We start from the raw sequence: 8,906 nt of genomic DNA, 5'->3' as shown, positions 1-8,906 counted from the left end.
ACCTTCCTTGAACACCTCCAGGGATGGTGACTCCACCACCTCCCTGGGCAGCCTGTTCCAGTGCTTCACCGCTCTCTCAGGAAAGACATTTTTCCTAATATCCAGCCTGAACCTGCCCTGGTGCAACTTGAGGCCATTTCCTCTTGTCCTGTCGCTTGTCGCTTGGGAGAAGAGACCAACACCCACCTCTCTGCAACCCTCTTTCAGGTAATTGTAGAGAGCAACATTATACAGCAGGCCACCTCTCTCTCTGGATGAAAGAAAATGGAAGGTTTGGTATGATGATAAAACATGCTTGAAGTGCTTTGAGATTCATGCCCAAGCTCCAGGAGTGATGTCAGTGAGCAATTAAAACAATGGTGTAGATTATGAACTGTTGGAGGAGGAAAAAAGGGGATGAGTAAACAAGGTGTTGCTCAGTATGCAACTCTTTTCATTGCTTTGTTTCACATCGACCTCTAAAAAGCACCAATTTTAACTGAATTTCAGTCCCACAAATCCCAAAGGGGATTATACTTTAAACATACATATGTACACCGAGCTCCACACAGACACACACAGTTGCAGTACACATCTAAATGTAGGTGATGGTCACCTTGTGTCATACATAGCTGCATGCGGCAGGGAATAATGATGGTAGAAAACGTTACTGTAGTAGAACAAATACAATAGAAAAACAAGGACTGGGTGTTGTCCTTACTCTTCATTAGCTTCCTCTAGCTTGGCTTCTGCTTCTCTAAGCCCATTTCTCAGCTGAACATCTGCTGTCCTGAAGTACAGGGTTGTAATTCTGCTGTTGGGCTTGGATCATGAATTTGTAGAATAATTTAGTTAGGAAGGGCCATCTGGAGGTCTCTGGTTCATGCCTGTCCTCATGACAGGGCCAATTAGATCAGGTTGGAGATCAGCTTGCCCAGGTGAGTTTCGGTTGTCTCTGGCGATGGGGATCACATAAACTCCTGAGGCTTGTCTCCCAATGTTTGACCACCCTCTAGATGAAAATATTTTTCTGTACGTTTAACTGGAATTCCCTGTGTTGCAGCCTATGCTCATTGCTTCTCATTTTATCCCTCTGCACCTCTGAGAAGGGTCTAACTCCATCTTCACTACATGCTTGCATTTGGTAGTTACAGGCAGCAATAAATCCCCCTTCACCTTCTCCAGGTTAAATAAACCCAGGTCTTAGTCTCTGTGTGCACCCTATGCTTCAGTCTCCTGATCATCTTGGTGGCCCTCTGTACTCAGGTGGGTGCTTTCAGGTATGTCAATGTTGTCATTATACTGGGGAGCCAAAACTGGATGCAGGTATCTTTTAAAGTGCCCAACATGGGAGAAGGATCCCTTCTCTTGTCCTGCTGGCTCTGCTTTTGTTGGTACAGCTCCAGATAAAGTTTTGCTGCTTTACTGCATGGACAGTCAAGGAGCTTACACTTCACAGGCTCTGGAGGAAAGACTGCCTTCACCTTGCCTCCTTTGATCAGTTTTGTTTGAGTTTTTTTGAGTAACGGATCCAGCAGAGCATGTCCCTTAGTTGGCTCATTGACCACCTGTGTCAAGAAATTGGCCTTGGTGGTCTCCGTAAATCTCCTGGGTTGCTTGTGCACAAACCGACTGCCCTTCCAGCAGATGCCAGAGTGGCTGAGATGAAATGTGCCAGGGTTTGCTATCACGAGGCTTTTTCCAGCTACCTAAAGAAATTTTCAGCTACTTCCTATTCTGGTCGGGTAGTCTTTGTCAGATGCCCACCACAGTGCCTCCTGAGTTGGTCTGTCCTCCGATATTTCACCCAGAAACTTTTGACTCAATTCTCAAAGAATTGCAGTCTCGCAGAAGTTAAAGATGAAAGGGCTAGCTGACACCCTGAATTTAGCTAAAATACTGATTCCATTGGGTGATCAACCTACAGTGTGTTGTGACAGCAGTGTGCTTTTTTGTTTGAAATGTTTTTTTTGGGGAAGATTTATCAAGACTGGTTTTGAGCGGGGTCTAGCAACCAGTGGTTTTGTGTTAATGATGCTTTGTTGTAATTTTGTATGTTGGGTAGTGGGTCAGGACCTTTTTTTTCCACATTTCTTTTTACGTTCATTACAGATTGCTTGCAGAATTCATGTGTTTAATGTGTAGAGAAATCTACTTGTGTGAATATATATACGTATATATGTTGGTTTTCCTTGGAAGAGTTGAGGTCTTGTGTTTCCTGGTTGTCAGAGCTCTTAGGAAGTCTGGTAAACAGGCTCAGGAGCAGTAGCTCCTGAGTTTCCAAAAATATTTCTGGTGAGAGATTCTGTGTGCAGAACTATGCCTGGAGACCCCAATGCAAATTCATCTTGTCTAGCCCCTGTTCAAACTCCCCAGGCTTTAAGCACGCAAAATTGTGATTCCATGGTATGAATCAGGGAAGTGTCCAGACACCAGCAGCTTGACCAGGTCTGAAACATTTCATCTGCTTTGCAAGGCCCCGGACCAGGGCACTAAAGCGTCACTGCGAGAAGGAAGAGAACTGTCTAGTGACTTCCTAGCACAGCATTTTCATCGATCAAACCCATGAAAATCTAATTTGCTGCTGAAAATGCAGTAGCTTGAGCAAGTTAACAGTGTGGGAATTTGACTTGAAACATGGTTTGAGTTGATAAAATATAAAATTTGGAATATATTCTGCTACATCTATTTTATTGGTTGAAGAGGACTAGATCAAACACAGACCCTAATAAAACCATTGGCAGAATTTCTGTTCCTCACTCCCGCTCCCTGCAGTGCAATTGTGGTTTAGTGCTGCCTGTGGAAGAAATGCTATGCCCTGTACCTGTCAACAGTATGGTTTGTGAATTGGCAGTGTTAATGCAAGAGGGTGTTTGGTATTTTTGTTCAGCTGTTATTGTGCACTGTGTAGCCATTGTTTAGGCACAGCTCAGCAGTCTCTCTTCCTAAACGGGGTCATCTTACCTCTTGCTATGGTATGAGCTATACTTTGGCCAAACTGTCGTGTTGCTTCAGTTTGAATTCTTCTTCAAAGGCAATTTTGAATAACCTTTACAGTAAAATACGCAGATTTCACTTCCGTTTCAGAAGCTTTCCAGAATGGATGGAAGATTTTTGAAACATGACCTTTAGTGTAGCAGCTGATTTCCTTTAAAACATGTATATTGTTGTCTCATTTCCTGATTCCCTGCTAATTTCTCAACAGGTGTCCAATCTCCATTGAAGGAAAAGTGTGCCCAGGTGGCCAAGAAGGCCAACGGCATCCTGGCTTGTATCAGAAATGGTGTGCCCAGCGGGAGCAGGGAGGTGATCGTGCCCCTGTACTTGGCGCTGGTGAGGCCATACCTCGAATGCTGTGTTCGGTTTTGGGCCCCTCACTACCAGAAGGACATTGAGGTGCTGGAGCGTGTCCAGAGAAGGGTGACGAAGCTGGTGAGGGGTCTGGAGCACAAGTCTGATGAGGAGCGGCTGAGGGAGCTGGGGTTGTTCAGTCTGGAGAAGAGGAGGCTGAGGGGAGACCTCATCGCTCTCTACAACTGCCTGAAAGGGGGTTGTGGTGAGGTGGGTGCTGGTCTCTTCTCCCAAGTGACAATTGATAGGACAAGAAGAAAAATGGCCTCAAGTTGTGTCAGGGGAGGTTTAGATTGGCTATTCGGAAATATTTCTTCACTGAAAGGCTTATCAAGCATTGGAACAGGCTGCCCAGGGAAGTGGTTGAGTCACGTCCCTGGAGGTATTTAAAAGACGTGTAGATGTAGCACTTAGGGACGTGGTTTAGTGGTGGACTTGGCAGTGTTAGGTTAACGGTTGGACTTGATGATCTTAAAGGTCTTTTCCAAACTAAATGATTCTATGAAATCGTTCAGCCTTATTGCTTGGTTGCTTTTTATTGGCAAAAGCACATCTGCTGTCGCTGAGAGTTTCACTAAATCATTTACAACTAATTTTTTATCAGTTTTCTCATTTTTTTTGTTTTTAATCTATATGCAATTAATTCAGTATTCCATCTAGCCTGAGGCTGAGCATCTTGATTCCCTGAATACAGATTGTCAGTCCCACTGGGATTACCTTACAATGGTTTTAGCATGAGCTAATGAACGAAGAGCAATAGCACCAAATAGAGCCCAGCATCCGTAGGTATTGAGGCTCTCGAGTGCCCCTCCTCAGCGCTGAAACCCCACACATCAGCTCGTATGGCATCCCACATCTGGCATGGTGAGTCATATGACAGTGACAGACTACAGCTTTTCTCACTCCTGTGACTGCACAGCAGATGTCACATAGACGGCGTGAGGTGTGAGCCACAGGCTCTCTGGATCCGCCACACAAGATCCCAGAAAGTGGCAAATGGGTCACTGGGCCATGTTGCAAATATAGAGACCTTTGCACGGGCAGGAATGAGAGTGTGAAGTGGGAACAAATGCAAGTTTCATACTCTGCTGGGGTTGTTCATAAGCTGGGGTTGTTCAGTCTGGAGAAGAGGAGGCTGAGGGGAGACCTCATTGCTCTCTAGAACCACCTGAAAGGGGGTTGTGGTGAGGTGGGTGTTGGTCGCTTCTCCCAAATGACAAGTGATAGGACAAGAGGAAATGGCCTCAAGTTGTGCCAGGGGAGGTTTAGATGGGATATTAGGAAAAAATTCTTCACCAAAAGGGTTGTCAGACACTGGAACAGGCTGCCCAGGGAGGTGGTTGAGTCACCATCCCTGGAGGTATTCAAAAGACGTCTGGATGAGGTTCTTAGGGACATGGTTCAGTGGTGGACTTAGCAGGGTTAGGTTTAGGGTTGGACTCAATGTTCTTAAAGGTCTTTTCCAACCTAAATGATTCTATGATACTCAAATTTGTGAAACTCAACGGGTCTGGTGTACAGGCAAGCAGGATGATGCACCTAACTATACGCTTGCATATGTTCTCGGTGCGAGGTACCGTGAGGAGGCTGTCTCGGAGCAGCGAGAAGCGCTGCTTGACTGTGGCGTTCGTTGGGCTCATGTCCTCAATCAGGCTGAGCAAATGTAGTAAGGCTTAGAGCAGCCCTGCCTTCCAGTTCATCAGCCTCTTCCTTCAGTCTTGTTTGCAGGCTCCTTTGGAAAGGCAAAAATAAAAGTGAGATTTCCAACTGGACATAAATGAGGTCCAGTTTGGGAAAGCATATACGGTATGTCAGAGGAATGTGGAGAGGTGGTGTGTGTTCTTTTTCATAAAATAGGAATTGACTCAGATTTACAGCTTCTCCCTGCCTCCATATCCCCTAAATACTGGCAACCACTGGCTGAGAACTGGGAAATGCCTAAGCCCACTCTAGTTAACAGCTGTGTTCTTCAAATTCAGCCGTTCCTAGCTGTTAACAGGGATTTTTAAGCAGACTTTATTACTGGGGAAAACCCCCCAGTAATAAAGTAGTGCTAACCAGACTTGGTTACCACACTGGGAGAAGTTCTCATTTAATGCTGTGTCCAATTTCAGTTTGTTTTTTAACATCAGCAGTGGTTTCCACCGGCCCCCTGCCTTTAGTGCGGTTAGTGCATCCTGTCCCCGATGTGGATGAGCACTGTCGTCCTGGGCAGTCTGCCCCTGCAAAATGATTGAGCCTGGTGGTAAAAGGGAATTAATGATGAAGGATTGTAATCCTAGTCTTTAGACAGGTCTCTGATTTGTCCAAGAAGAGTAATCACATATTTCCTCAAATGTCTTTCAGATTAGTTTTCTGTTAACGTTTTCCTTATTGTTACCAGTGAAAATACTATTCTCTTTTAAATATGGCAACTCTTGCCCCTGTTTTCCCCCCACTGTTGAGTCAGAAGGGATAAGAGAGTACAGGCTGTGCATTTTTCTCCATTTATCTCAACCAGATACTCTAGTCTCCATGGTTTTTAAAGAGCAACTAATTTGCAATACAGTCTTGCTAGGTGCTGCTCCTTATTTTCTTGCAGGCTCGATGTCCTGTGAAATGGAGATTGATGGAAGCATAGAGGTAGCCTTAGGAAATACGGATCACTGCCAGCGGAGAACAAAGGATGGGTAAATGAATGTTCCACTGATGACTCTGTGATTCATGACTGAGCTTGTTTTCATAGCAGTGGTTCTTCTTGAAAATGATACAAAGTTTCTCAGAAGCCAGTTGTGGTTTTTAGCCTTTGGGGCTTGTTGGTTAAGATCAATCAAATGCAGTAAATGTACACTGTAAAGCCTCAGTAGTTTTTGCAGTAGCATTGTTTGCCACTGGACAACTTTGCACAACTATAAGAAGCATCAATTACAATTAAGTATTTTTTTTCCCTCTTTTAAAATCACTAACCCTTCATGAGTGCTTGCGGTTTGCATGCTGACTTAGAAAAAGCAAAAACAAACAAAAGACTGAAAGAAGAGGGGGAAAAAGAAAAAGTCCTGTGGAAAAACACTTCCAGAAGTTAATAGGATGAAAATAAAAAGGGTTTAAGGTTCTGCAGCATCCTTTTAAACTGGATGGGGACTCACATCCCTTCTGCTTGCCTAATTCCCTGAAATTCTGTAGCAGAGAGATTAAACTCTTTACGATATTTAGAAAGTCTACAGCAGAGTTTTTACTTCTTGTTCCGTCCATAGAGTCCAGAGACACTTTTCAGGAAACCTGTTACTTTTTCTGTAGCACTCTGGTTTTGGTTTCACCAGCTGGGATATCATTTCCATAAGGGAATACTAAATGGGCCACATTCATAGGCGTGTGCTCATTTTCCCTGATGGAACAGCAGCATTTTAGAAGTAAACTGAACAGCATCTTAGTTGCAATATTGCAGGTGTTGGAAGCACCTTTAAATGCTTAGTAATCAGGCTGACACCCAGATTTTGTTTTGAGCCAGTGCTTATTGCAGGTATCTGCTTTGCATTATTAACTTGATTTCCATTCAAGAACAAACATTTGGTGGTCCTGTTTTTCCTCCCCTCCAAAACTTCCTTCCAATGTGTAATTTATTAACAACTGGATACAAACTCCTTTTGACCCTTTTTGGCAGTGAAGGCCTTTGCCTGTGATATTGGCTGACCTGCCACCGAGATGCTATTTTGTAGATAAAGAATGACACCGCTGACCAAACCCTTAGAAGAAAGCAGTAGTGATGGAGGGATGTTGAGCGAGTTGAAGAGAATAAAGGGAAGTAAACAATCTGGTATGCTCATTTAGTGCTCTGAATATTTGCTTCCCAAATGGAGGAATTATTATGAATTAGTGTGTCCAGAGAAGGGCGACGAAGCTGGTGAGGGGTCTGGAGCACAAGTCTGATGAGGAGCGGCTGAGGGAGCTGGGGTTGTTCAGTCTGGAGAAGAGGAGGCTGAGGGGAGACCTCATCGCTCTCTACAACTGCCTGAAAGGGGGTTGTGGTGAGGTGGGTGTTGGTCTCTTCTCCCAAGTGGCAAGTGACAGGACAAGAGGAAATGGCCTCAAGTTGCACCAGGGGAGGTTCAGGCTGGATATTAGGAAAAATTTCTTCACTGAGACAGCGGTGAAGTGTTGGAACAGGCTGCCCAGGGAGGTGGTGGAGTCACCGTCACTGGAGGTGTTCAAGGAACATGTGGACATGGCCCTGTGGGACATGGTTTAGTGGGCATGGTGGGGTTGGGTTGATGGTTGGACTTGATGATCTTACAGGTCTTTTCCAACCTTAGTGAACCTGTGATTCTGTGAATTGAATCACAGCTTTATAGCGAGGAGATCTTTTAAATACTAAAACCTTCTAGCTTAAGGTGGTCTGGCTCTGCCAGATATTTCTGAGGCCTTTTCAGAGCGAGGCACCCCTGGCCATTGAATTACTTTAAATGCATCCGCTCCCATTTCCATTCTAGAGAACTTAAAGAATTGCTGTCTTCCACCAATACGTGAAAGACCATTGGCCTTTAATGAATTTATATGTTTTTTTTAAAATGCCACACTTGTTTGTTATGGAACACCAGGAGGAGTGAGGCTGTGTATTCTCATGGTTGATTTCTGGCTATTACTGTTTTAAGTTGTATAATACTGTTGTATACCTATTCAAGGCAGCTGAGCAGAGTGAAGGGAAGCCCATATGAGATCATGAATGACACTTTAGCTGAGGAAACTACCAAAAATAGCAAGGGTACCACAAGAACGCTGTTATTACCTAAATCCACCTGATGGTAGACAGTGGGTGATGAAAGTGTTTATTAAAGTATATTAAAGTCAATAGAAGATTTCCACTGATTCAAAGGGGCCTGAACTGGATCACTAGGGAAGGTATATTTTTGTCTTTTCCTGCCTTTATATGTATTAAATGAATGCCACATGTGAATTGTGTTATGGCACTATTACAGCCATTTTAGGGCTCCTATATTTCAGTCCAGGATTTAATCTCAAAGGATTTCCTGGATAGAAATACATGTGCACATGCCATGCAGCAATTGTAATACTTTTTCATTTCACTGAAAAATCTTGCAGAAATTACTAAAGCCTCCTTTTTCTTCTGGGAGAGGGACTTAGCCATATGTTGGCCATCTGCATATCATCCGAGAAGTTTGCCAATAAAATCTTTGTATTACCTCGGGGAGTAATCTGCAGGCACCACAAATTTAAGAAGGGCACTTTGGGAGTGATAGATTCAGGCAGCCGAGGGTGTCTCTGGCCTTGTGCTGCTGCTCCAGATGGGGATGGTCTCCTATAGGTCCCATGTCACATCTGCCAGCCTGGCGTGGGGGTTCCTGATGGGTTGAAGGTGGCACTGGGCACCAGCACGGATGCTGGTGAACTGGTCCTTTTGTGAAAGTTGGTTACCAGAGCGGTGGAAAGAAAAGGGAGGGGGCAAATTTTCATATCCCTCTTCTTAGCTCCTTCAAATATAACTGTGCAAGAAGCAGAAAATGCCTGTGTTGATTCTGGAGGACCAGAAAAACCTAAACTAGCCTGGCATGCCAGACTGACATTTGGGTGTCTTGACCCCC

The sequence above is a fragment of the Gavia stellata genome, chromosome 20 (assembly GCF_030936135.1).
Source record: "Gavia stellata isolate bGavSte3 chromosome 20, bGavSte3.hap2, whole genome shotgun sequence".
In the NCBI taxonomy this organism is placed as follows: Eukaryota; Metazoa; Chordata; class Aves; order Gaviiformes; family Gaviidae; genus Gavia; species Gavia stellata.
The sequence above is the reverse complement of the archived record's forward strand: the minus strand, read 5'-3'. Positions refer to the sequence as shown.